Source organism: Panulirus ornatus, chromosome 3 (assembly GCF_036320965.1).
Source record: "Panulirus ornatus isolate Po-2019 chromosome 3, ASM3632096v1, whole genome shotgun sequence".
NCBI lineage: Eukaryota > Metazoa > Arthropoda > Malacostraca > Decapoda > Palinuridae > Panulirus > Panulirus ornatus.
In genome coordinates, this window is record NC_092226.1 from 7,792,303 (window position 1) to 7,805,552 (window position 13,250).

General features: G+C 41.6%; 1 protein-coding gene across 3 annotated transcripts in view; it reads left to right on the plus strand.

Moving 5' to 3' along the window:
* Tmtc2 (Transmembrane O-mannosyltransferase targeting cadherins 2) overlaps positions 1-13,250 on the plus strand; it is a 323,100-nt gene that overhangs the window by 164,288 nt on the left and 145,562 nt on the right. The window contains exon 1 of one of the 3 annotated variants that reach the window (XM_071683315.1): positions 4,373-4,391. The exons of the other annotated variants lie outside the window; for them this stretch is intronic. The gene's annotated coding sequence lies outside the window, so the exon portion shown is untranslated. Of the gene's footprint in view, positions 1-4,372; positions 4,392-13,250 lie in introns of those variants that run through there. 3 annotated transcript variants of the gene reach the window in all.

The following is a 13,250-nucleotide window of genomic DNA, read 5'->3' on the forward strand; positions in this document are numbered from 1 at the left end:
AGAGGGTAGAGATGGCTCCATCCTAACCACAGACTTAAAAAAAATGTAATTATGAAAAATTATGAGCAAGATAATCTATCATGATATATCATAATCGATTGAGACATTAAGAGGAAGCGAACTACACAATATAATACACTACAATACAATACAACGCAGTACAACGCAAAACAGTACAATTCAATACAATACAACACAACACAATGCAGTACAGTACAACACAATACAATACAGTACAAACAATACAACACAATACAATACAGTACAATATTATACAACACAATACAATACTATACAACTCATTATAAATCAATACAGCACTGTAGTATACAATAGAACACAGTGCAATACAATACAGTACAATATTATACAACACAATACAATACTATACAACTCATTATAAATCAATACAGCACTGAAGTATACAATAGAACACAGTGCAATACAATACAGTACAATATTATACAACACAATACAATACAATACTATACAACTCATCATAAATCAATACAACACTGTAGTATACAATAGAACACAGTGCAATACAATACACAATACAATACAACACAGTACAATACAACACAATACAATACCATACCATACACTCCCCTCCAAACACAAGCAAGGAAGAAGAAAAAAAAAAGAAAACGAGACGCGGGTTGGAAACAGCGCGGCTCCGTAATTTCATAAGAGAAAGATGTATTTGTGAATAGATTACGCTGTATAATGAAGCAGGGGAGATGGGGGTGTGCACAGCGATGGGTCCAAGCCCTTCGCGATGGTCCGGGAAGGGGAGTGATGGTCCAACGACCCGAAGGAGGGTTCTGTGAAGGGGCCAAGAGAGAGAGAGAGAGAGCGAGAGAACTCAGGAGTGGTAAGGAGGGGGAAGAACGAATGCTTTCGAGGGGTTCCAATCTCGTAGTTCACCTCCCACATCGAGGCGATGGACGAAGCAGGGTATAGAGTAGATAAGGTAAGGTACAGAGTAGATAAGGCAGGGTATAGAGTAGATAAGACAGGGTATAGAGTAGATAAGACAGAGTATAGAGTAGATAAGGCAGGGTATAGGGTAGATAAGACAGAGTATAGAGTAGATAAGGCAGGATATAGGGTAGGTAAGGCAGGGTATAGGGTGGGTAAGGCAGGCTATAGAGTAAATAAGACAGGCTATAGAGTAAATAAGGCAGGGTGTATAGAGTAGATGAGGCAGGGTGTATAGAGTAGATGAGAGTAGAGAGAGAGAGAAAAAAAAAGAGTATTTTGTGATGTAATAATATACCTTGCGAGGAATAATGGCTCCCAGGGAATATGAGCTTGGAGTTTAAGGCTTGGTTTGTGATGAGGTCTAAGGTGTGCGACGCTGGCCTCGCGAAATTACCGGTTGGCCATAATTTATTAACCTGATTTATATGGAGAGACTGATAGCTTGGCCCTATCGGCTTTGCCAATGTCTGGCTTCGCTATGTCCACGCTTACGGCCATAGAGAGGAGGAGGAGGAGGAGGAGGAGGAGGAAGAGGAAGGAAGGAGGGAGAAAGAGAGAGAGAGAGAGAGAGAGATGGCTGCTCCTTGCCAATCATCTTTGCAATACGGAGGGCATCTCTTATCCCCTCGCGAATGAGGAGGAAGACTTCGCCTTTCTTCTTCTTCTTCTTCATCTTCTTCTTCTTCTTCTTCTTCTGCTTCTTCTTCTTCTTCTTCTTCTTCTTCTTCTTCTTCTTCATCTTCTTCTTCTTCTTCTTCTTCTTCTGCTTCTTCTTCTTCTTCTTCTTCTTCTTCTTCTTCTTCTTCTTCTTCTTCTTCTGCTTGTTCTTCTTCTTCTTCTTCTTCTTCTTCTTCTTCTTCTTCTTCTTCTTCTTCTTCTTCTTCTGCTTCTTCTTCTTCTTCTTCTTCTTCTTCTGCTTCTTCTGCTTCTTCTTCTTCTTCTTCTTCTTCTTCTGCTTCTTCTGCTTCTTCTTCTTCTTCTTCTTCTGCTTGTTCTTCTTCTTCTTCTGCTTCTTCATCTTGTATGTGTCAGGTTATGCGCGTTTGAGCTCTTGCATTCAGCACAGACTGTGCTGTGTTGCCTGCCTCTCTCTCTCTCTCTCTCTCTCTCTCTCTCTCTCTCTCTCTCTCTCTCTCTCTCTCCCTCTCTCTCTCTCTCTCCCCATGCCACCCACCCATATTAACATCCACACCCAACGAACGTTCCCTACACCCACCCACCCACTGCCCCCCCCTTCCTTTCTTTTTTTTTTTTTCTTATATACGTAATACGAACTCGGGCGGAGCGCTTCGTTGTCCACACTGTCGTGGAACTGAAATTCGCTACTTGGCGGAAGGTTGAGTCCAGGCCACATACACCGACGCCGCGTTGAGTGCTGGGGGGGGGGGGCCTGTTGGGGGGGGGGGGGGCGAGTAGGTGGGAGGTGAAGGATGGGGTGGGTGGGAAGGGGAGGATGGGGGGATGAGGGGGAGTGTAGCGTAGTGCGCACTCTATATTTTGGACGAAATGAGCAAAAAAAAAAAAAAAAGAAAAAAAGAAAATATAAAAACCCTCCTCCGGTGATTTAATATGAGGAGGTTGCATACATTTCAGCTTCAATTTACTCTTATCATCAATTACGTGAAGTTTTGAAGGATACGTATGTTCTCAAATGATAGGCAACCCTCACAACCGCACTCCATTATCTTTGGGTTCTCATCCCTCAGTGTGTGTGTGTGTGTGTGTGTGTGTGTGTGTGGCTGTGCGAAAATTTGTATTTCTTATAAGTGACTCAAATACGACTTTGAAGTGTAACTGGCGCTTGGGATATTAGACTGGAGGGTCAGAAGATTTCGGGTGTGTTTGTGTTCAACTGTGTCTTCCGTATGGACAAATACCCTCTTCCCCTATAGAGACTTTATGCTCTGGGTTAATCTCTCTCTCTCTCTCTCTCTCTCTCTCTCTCTCTCTCTCTCTCTCTCTCTCTCTCTCTCTCTCTCTCTCTCTCTCTCTCTCTCTCTCTCTCTCCCAGCAACTGTCAAACATTATCATCTGTTGTCTGAGACTTCTTTTGGGGGAGGGTCAACCCAACCCTCTAACTACCCTAACCAGCATTATCACCAACCCCACCACCACCACTCTAACCACTCTAACTACTATCACCACCACCACCACTCTAACCACTCTAACCACTATCACCACCACCATTACCACAATCCAGCTATGTGCTGTATGGACGTATACATATGTACATAGTGAAGGCGCCCCATTACTCGAACCATTCTTTTCATCACCCTTCAGACTCCATTTCTAACCTCCCCCTTTGAATGCAAGAGCCTCTACAGACGTCTGGTCAATATTTTGGCTCTGGTTAGGTTAGGTTAGGTTAGGCTAGGGCAGAGAGATCTCTGGTACCGGGTATCCATGATATTAAGCCTGTAACAACAATGTGGTGCCTCACTAAACAAGGAGCAGGAGAAGATGATGATGAAGAAGAAGAAAGAGAAGGAGAGAGGGGGAAAAAAAACAATAGATACGAATGATGAATGTGTATGAAGTTGGGATATTGAATATGCTAATTAGGTGGCTATTATTCTTATTAAATGCTATAAATAATGGAAACTTGTTCTTCTCTGATACCGCCGAATTCATAATCACTTTCTAGTGTTCACGGGGGTTCATAATGAATAAATTTCTCTGTAATTCCCGAGTTTGAGGCAGGGGTGGTGTGCCCCAGGGTGCTCGCGTCCTGTCCTTCTCTCTCTCTCTCTCTCTCTCTCTCTCTCTCTCTCCCCCCCTCAACTCTGTGTGTGTGTGTGTGTGTGTGTGTGTGTGTATGTACATACACAGTTATTTAACTTTTCTTCATTTCGTGAGAGTTCGTTGTCTATGGCTCCTCATACTGTTCGTATGATTATGTCGTATTTCGTCTAAGGTCTTGTTACTTGCATGAATTTGAAAAAGATAAAAGTTGCTCTATCCTATTTGATAGAAATGATTGCCAGAATTATTTAGATGTGATACCTGTTGGCTTATATTATCTTATTCCGAATGTCCATTATCAGCCATGTTTACCACCCTCAGCACAGTTCGTGTCACATCAGTGGCAGATACAAGGTTATTTACCACCCCAGCACAGATTGTGTCATTTCGGCGTAAGATGCTGTAGACTCGACTTTCTTTCCCCTTAAATAATCCCATATTCTCAACTGTATAATTGCTAATCTCCTCACTGTTTGTGTCAGTTCTCCGGGAGATGCTCTATGGGTTAATTAATATTCACTAACCTTCTTTATCAGGTCCAAACACGACACTTCTCTCTTAAAAAGCCGATTATATCTCTTATCTCTCTCTCTTCCCCCACAGGTAATTCGTGTGTCCAATCTTCCGCAGGAGCCGCTGAGGGTTAGAGGGAACAGAAATACAAGGTACAGTACACATAGTTTTGATATATATATATATATATATATATATATATATATATATATATATATATATATATATATATATATATATATATATACATATATATATATATATATATATATATATATATATATATATATATATATATATATATATATATATATATATATATATATGGCCTCCTGTTGCCTAGTTTGAATGGATTGCCAAGAACTATCCAAACGATTACAAAGTGAACTGTGGACGAGATAGCAGAAGTTATCATGTTATTTTCGATTAACTTTTATCTACCTGGGCCGAATTCAAATCGGGTCAATTCATCTTGCAAGATTCGAGAGTCTCTTGTGTGCTGTTCGCACCCTCCCGTGCCCATCAGTTCACACACGTGATGAGCCCCTGTCATCCTCTCTCTCTCTCTCTCTCTCTCTCTCTCTCTCTCTCTCTCTCTCTCTCTCTCTCTCTCTCTCTCTCTCTCTCCCTCTCTCCGTCTCAAGCTGATGTGAAAAGAGATACATCCAACGTCTGTGTGTGTGTGTGTGTGTGTGTTTGTGAAAGAATGAGGAGAAATGAGCAGGGAAGTCATACGGGCAAAGATGTAGTATAGCAGAGAGGGAATAGGATCTCAGATAGAAGATAGAATGCCAAAATAGAGGATAGACTGTATCTGTTAGACGATAGAATTGTGAGAGAGATGGTAAGAGTATCTTTGAACATTCAACTAATTTGCAGCATAGACACACACCATGTATAGAAGAATATATATATATATATATATATATATATATATATATATATATATATATATATATATATATATATATATATATATATATATATATATATTCCTATGAGTCCACGGGGAAAATGAAACACGAAAAGTTTCCAAGTGCACTTTCGTGTAATAATCACATCATCAGGGGAGACACAAGAGAGAAATATAACAGTCAGTTGATATACATCGAAGAGACGAAGCTAGGATGCCATTTGGTAAACATGTGATTGTCCAAAACATGTTTTGGACAATCACATGTATATATATATATATATATATATATATATATATATATATATATATATATATATATATATATATATATCTACATATAGATATATATATATGTTTTTTTTTTTTTTTTCTATACTTTGTCGCTGTCTCCCGCGTTTGCGAGGTAGCGCAAGGAAACAGACGAAAGAAATGGCCCCCCCCCATACACATGTACATACACACGTCCACACACGCAAATATACATACCTACACAGCTTTCCATGGTTTACCCCAGACGCTTCACATGCCTTGCTTCAATCCACTGACAGCACGTCAACCCCTGTATACCACATGACTCCAATTCACTCTATTCTTGCCCTCCTTTCACCCTCCTGCATGTTCAGGCCCCGATCACACAAAATCTTTTTCACTCCATCTTTCCACCTCCAATTTGGTCTCCCTCTTCTCCTCGTTCCCTCCACCTCCGACACATATATCCTCTTGGTCAATCTCTCCTCACTCATTCTCTCCATGTGCCCAAACCATTTCAAAACACCCTCTTCTGCTCTCTCAACCACGCTCTTTTTATTTCCACACATCTCTCTTACCCTTACGTTACTTACTCGATCAAACCACCTCACACCACACATTGTCCTCAAACATCTCATTTCCAGCACATCCATCCTCCTGCGCACATCTCTATCCATAGCCCACGCCTCGCAACCATACAACATTGTTGGAACCACTATTCCCTCAAACATACCCATTTTTGCTTTCCGAGATAATGTTCTCGACTTCCACACATTTTTCAAGGCTCCCAAAATTTTCGCCCCCTCCCCCACCCTATGATCCACTTCCGCTTCCATGGTTCCATCCGCTGCCAGATCCACTCCCAGATATCTAAAACACTTCACTTCCTCCAGTTTTTCTCCATTCAAACTCACCTCCCAATTGACTTGACCCTCACCCCTACTGTACCTAATAACCTTGCTCTTATTCACATTTACTCTCAACTTTCTTCTTCCACACACTTTACCAAACATGTGTATGTATATATATATATATATATATTCCAAAAAAGTCCAACGAAATGTATTCATACAGTGATTTCCAAAACACACATCCTAAAAAGCCTTATTTTTCTTATAATGCTAACAGCAGTGACACCATATGTTGATAATTATCATGCTAATGGTAAGGTTGCTGCATCTAGTTAAAAAACAAAAAGAGAGGCATAATATTATTCATAATACCAATATAATCCTTATGGTAATTAGAGGCCAAAAAACAATATGATTATCGTAGTAACCATGATAGTAATTAGAGGCAGAGGACAATATTATCACTGTGTTGATAATATTGATTGTTAGTTAGGTTAATTGTTATGGTATTGGTGATTACCTAACGTCCATCACCAGTGATGATGACAATGATTAGAATGATTAATGGATAAAGGTATAAGATTAATGGATAAAGGTATAAGATTAATGGATAAAGGTATAAGATTAATGGATAAAGGTATAAGATTAATGGATAAAGGTATAAGATTAATGGATAAAGGTATAAGATTAATGGATAAAGGTATAAGATTAATGGATAAAGGTATAAGATTAATGGATAAAGGTATAAGATTAATGGATAAAGGTATAAGATTAATGGATAAAGGTATAAGATTAATGGATAAAGGTATAAGATTAATGGATAAAGGTATAAGATTCACAATAAAGGCATTTTTGAGGCCATTGCGTGTGTGTGTGTGTGTCTGTGTTTCTCTGCGCGTGTGCTTGGGAGAGAGAGAGAGAGAGAGAGAGAGAGAGAGAGAGAGAGAGAGAGAGAGAGAGAGAGAGAGAGAGAGAGAGAGAGATTTAGTACCAGATAAATTAGTGTAGTCTGAACGTTCTTTATCATTAGGACTCTGCTAATTATGCCTGATTATCATCCTATCTTCACAACCTTATGAGGAGTGTTATAATGGGCTATTCGTTTCTTCCCAATGCATGTAGACACACACACACACACACACACACACACACACACACACACACACACAAAGGAGGGCCTTTGGGCTAGCTAATAGCGTTTGAGTACACACAAAACTTACACTGACTGTTTAGTAAACTGGTAAGATGTTTTGTTTGTCTATAGCCAAGAAATTCTACCTCACTTATTTCAATATGTAAGAGAAAAAAAATAATAGTTTAAGGTCTATTGTTTCAGCCGCTAAAAAGATTTTTTCTTTTCTTTTTGGTCTATTGTTTTAAGTGAGAGCGTTTGATCTATTGTTTCCGTGGGGGAAAAAAAAATCTCTTGGTAGGCCAAAGACTTAGCTCTTTCTTGTTAGAGTATATATATATATATATATATATATATATATATATATATATATATATATATATATATATATATATATATATATATATGTGTGTGTATAGATAGATAGATAGATCCTTATCCTCATATCTCGTCTAAGTGGTTGAAGACAGTGTTATGCCACGAGTCTCCTGGAGACTTTAGTGCCTAACATCCTATTCAGATCCTCCCTACCATGACCAGAATGAAACACACACCATGCACACAGACAGTCCTCCTCATAATACTCATGGTATGACGAGTGTTATGAGATTCTCCATTGCCCCTTTGTCATGGGAGAGCACCATGATGCCATGAAACACTCCATCACTCACTATCATTAAGACGAGACACCATAATACCATGAAACACTCCATCACTCACTAAGACGAAACACCATAATACCATGAAACACTCCATCACTCACTATCATTAAGACGAAACACCATAATACCATGAAACACTTCATCACTCACTAAGACGAGACACCATAATACCATGAAACACTTCATCACTCACTAAGACGAAACACCATAATACCATGAAACACTTCGTCACTCACTATCATTAAGACGAGACACCATAATACCATGAAACACTCCATCACTCACCATCATTAAGACGAGACACCATAATACCATGAAACACTTCGTCACTCACTATCATTAAGACGAAACACCATAATACCATGAAACACTCTCATCACTCACTAAGACGAAACACCATAATACCATGAAACACTCTCATCACTCACTAAGACGAAACACCATAATACCATGAAACACTTCATCACTCACTAAGACGAAACACCATAATACCATGAAACACTTCGTCACTCACTATCATTAAGACGAAACACCATAATACCATGAAACACTCTCATCACTCACTATCATTAAGACGAAACACCATAATACCATGAAACACCATCACTTACCATCATTAAGACGAAACACCATAATACCATGAAACGCTCCATCACTCACCATCATTAAGACGAAACACCATAATACCATGAAACACCATCACTCACCATCATTAAGACGAAACACCATAATACCATAAAACACTTCATCACTCACTGTCATTAAGACGAAACACCATAATACCATGAAACACTCCCATCACTCACTATGAAACACCACAATACCATGAAACACTCCATCACCCATGAACCAATACGTTATCCACCATCACGACGAAACACCATACTACCATGCAACAGTTCATCAACCACTGTCATGGCAAAATCATCAACATGCATAAGAGAATGCAACAGTGGCATGCAACACAGAGGACCATGCCATTGACTCTACCCTCACGCTGTGCAACACACTAGTGACACAGATGCACAACAATACACCAGCGTAATAGATCTTGCATAATCTTCCAGCATCATCATAGGAAAGTAAAACACTGCAGCAGTGTAAGAACATCAGGAGAACACTTTCATCATGGGAAAGTAGAACACTGCAGCAGTGTAAGAACATCAGGAGAACACTTTCATCATGGGAAAGTAGAACGCTGCAGCAGTGTAAGAACATTAGGAGAACACTTTCATCATGGGAAAGTAGAACACTGCAGCAGTGTAAGAACATCAGGAGAACACTTTCATCATGGGAAAGTAGAACACTGTAGCAGTGTAAGAACATCAGAACACTATCATCATGGGAAAGTAGAACACTGTAGCAGTGTAAGAACATCAGCAGAACACTATCATCATGGGAAAGTAGAACAATGTAACAGTGTAAGAACATCAGAACACTATCATTATGGGAAAATAGAACACTGCAGCAGTGTAAGAACATCAGGAGAACACTCTCATCATGGGAAAGTAGAACAGCGTAACAGTGTAAGAACATAAGCAGAACACTATCATTATGGGAAAGTAGAACAATGTAACAGTGTAAGAACATAAGCAGAACACTATCATTGTGGGAAAATAGAACACTGCAGCAGTGTAAGAACATCAGGAGAACACTCTCATCATGGGGAGATAGAACACTGTAGCAGTGTAAGAACATCAGGAGAACACTTATCATCACGGGAAGGCAGAACATTGTAGCCTTGTAAGAACATCAGAAGAATTACTAATACGTTCTCATCTCTGGTGTCGTATAGTTTAAACACAAGGACTTCGATGGAGACCTACATTCAAAAACATTGTAAAAGTTCCCCCTAAAACTCTGTGCCCACGTAAGGTGTGTGTGGGGGAGTGGGTGTAGGGGAAAGGAGAGAGAGAGAGAGAGAGAGAGAGAGAGAGAGAGAGAGAGAGAGAGAGAGAGAGAGAGAGAGAGAGAGAGACGGGACGGGACTGGAGTGGGATATGAGTCCCACGTGCGAGGGGGACTTTGGGACTCCCATCTTGACTCCACTCAAAACAACTTCTCCTGCGGGAGTCGAGTTCTCCAGTACCCTTGACATCTCGTGGAATTCGCTCGTTGAACGCGGGGTTTTCTCCTGTTTTCGTCCTCCTCCTCCTCCTCCTCCTCGTTCACTCAGTCTGTCTGGGGAGGGGTTGGGTGTGTGGGGGAGGACGACGGACGTCCACACGACAACGACCACGCGAGGCGAAAAGGAAGTTGCGTCCACTGGTGTTTTACCCCTCTGAATCCCTGTCATGTTAGCCCTTAAGTCGATAAAGTCGTCTCGATCCCAGAGTGCTGGGAAGACAGGTGCAAACGGCGTCGCTCGGCCAGACCCGAGGTCGTGTTTTGGTGTCGATCTTCATTTGTTTACAAGATGGGCGGCCATGTTCGAGCCTTGGGGCAGCAAGGGCTCCGGAGCGTCTAGCAAGCTCGGCAAAGTCTTCATTACTGCAGAGTCTGGCCGCCAACCCCATCATCATCAATGGTTTATGACTCCCCAGCCACTGACTGACTCTCCCTTCACCCTGCCGCCCACTTGCTACCCAACCTCAGCCAATGGAAACCCGGCTAGTCCAAGACGGCAGACCTGCTCGCGGTTTCGATTGGGCGTCCGGCCCTTGGCCACCTCTCGGCGAATCCGCCAATAGAAACTTCAGATCAAGGAGGTTCCGAAGGCGCTCCGAGACCTCGCCTATAGGATCCAGGCGCCTCTGACTTTTGATCGAGTCTGCCAATAAGATCCTTAAGGGGAGTAAGGGAGAGAGGACACACACACGTGTGTGTGTGTGTGTGTGTCTGTGTGTCTGTGTGTCTTACTTCGAGCTAGATGGTGAAGTGAACTGTCTGTTCCTCCGTCAGTGTTGTGGTGGCCCAAGCCCGCCTTTTATCATACTTCCTGCTTCGTTCGGTTGTTGATCCCTGGATCGAACCTGGGTAGGAAAGTGACCATATATCATCCATGCCCATCATTCCACGGATGAGGAGGAGGAGGAGGAGGATAGAAGGTGGACTGGCTTATATTTACATATAGTCTGAAGAGCTTCGAATGAAAAGGATTCGGGAAAACTTTTGGAACACGTGATGTGGATTCGGGAAACGAATTAGTTTCTGAATCATTTTTACATCAATATAAGTGATGATAAAGTGGATCAAATTCAGAAATCTTTTATTTATTGAACGCTTGAGGCGAGACTGGCCTATGAAAAACATTTTTCGAAGTGAAAAGAAAGAAAGAAAAAAGAAGAAACTGTCTCTCATGATTGATTTATTCTTGTGTTTTTCAACCACACGTTATGGTTCTCTTCCACATCTTTCATACACTCTGGGGTTCGAACCTCCCTGTGAGAGACCCCCTCTACCAAGAAAACATCATTCTGCATCTGGTGAGTGAATGACAGTGTTTATTCATAATTCTTCACGGGACGGAGTAAATTACCACCACGACCACACTGTGGGAGAGCGAAAGAAAAAGAGAGGGAGAAAACAGTGTATATATATATGAAGTCTCCCGAAAATTGCCTCCAGCAACGACGGAGTGGAATGAGAATGAAAGTAAGTAACATTACGAAAATGTACAGCATGTAATGCTACGTTGCGGTGAGGCAGGGGTATTGAATATGGAGGAACACCCCCTTCCCCCCATCCTCCCTCCTCCCTCATGAATTATGAGGTATAGAAGTATGTGCCGTCTGTTTTCCTCACTCGATTTTCTCACCCACTACCTCTCCCCTTCTCTCTCTCTCTCTCTCTCTCTCTCTCTCTCTCTCTCTCTCTCTCTCTCTCTCTCTCTCTCTCTCTCTCTCTGTGTAGAATTCAAAGTAGAATTCCTGTGTCGGTAACTATTTATATTCATATTTCCTTTTGAAACGTGGTTTGTGCCAGCCAATAGTTTGGTTTCTTTGGATTCGCCCAGATGCATCCTTCGTTATGATTGGTTGAGATCCACTAGCTATCCTTTATCTCTTACCACTAGTGTGAGCATATATATATATATATATATATATATATATATATATATATATATATATATATATACTGGTACACATGCATCCTCTCACCGTCTTGTATAAAAAGCTGAAGTTAGAGACACGACCAAACCCGCACATTACTTCGTGGTTTACCTTCACTACTTCACATTCCTTAATTCAGTGACAGCACGTCGGCCCCCATATACCATTCTATCCCACGTACGTCTCTCACCCTTCTGAATATTCAGGGTCCCGATACCCTAAAGCTTCAACCCTTCCATTTCCTTCTAGGTCTTCCTCCTCTCCCTTGTTCCCGACTTTCGACCCGTAGATCCTCGATCCTCTAGCCAATCTCTCTTCACTCATCCTCTCCAATATGTCCGAACATTTCAGTACACCTTGGTCAGATTCCTCAATCAGAGGGCGCTTTCTGCAACACCTCTCCCCCACTTTCATCACGAACACGATTACTCCACACCTCTCGCCCCAAAGAAGCCCACCGTATCCAGCATACGTTTGGTGCGCTCAGCCTCGAACGTCCAATCACTCTCGCTTCTACAGTCCCCAAGGTCTTTTGAGACACTCCTTAATCATCACTTTCTCAAATGCTGAGAATCCCATTTCCTTCTGTTTTGCTTCTCTCTGATCTTTCGTGCACGGCTTCCTCGGGTAGTCGGTCCTTGTGGTGATGGAGCGACATCCTCATCTTAAAAACAGTGTGTGTGTGTGTGTGTGTGTGTGTGTGTGTGTGTGTGTGTGTGTGTGTGTGTGTGTGTGTTTCCCCCGAACACGGAGGTAGGTTAGAAGAAGAATTCTAACAGGAAAGTTTGCTTGGTGTGGGTAGTTAGAGCCTTCTGCTTTACTATCCTGTGTCTCCATCTGTACTGGTGGGTGAGGAGGAGGAGCCATCTGCTTCACTACCCTGTCTGGGTCATCTTACTCTCCTCCAGCACATAACCTCGTCATAGACTATCAGATCTTCTGCTATATCCCATATATCTCACCTTCATTACATATCTCCTCATTCGCATCGCAACTTCATCCCGCCCACCCGCAGGCAATTCAAAGCCTTCCCAAACGCCAGGGTGAAATTGAAATCAAAGAACACCTTCCACATCATTATTACCAATCTATTGGAGATAAACTGCAAGCATACAGAAGGTAACATTCTTTATCTCTTTAATAACCTTC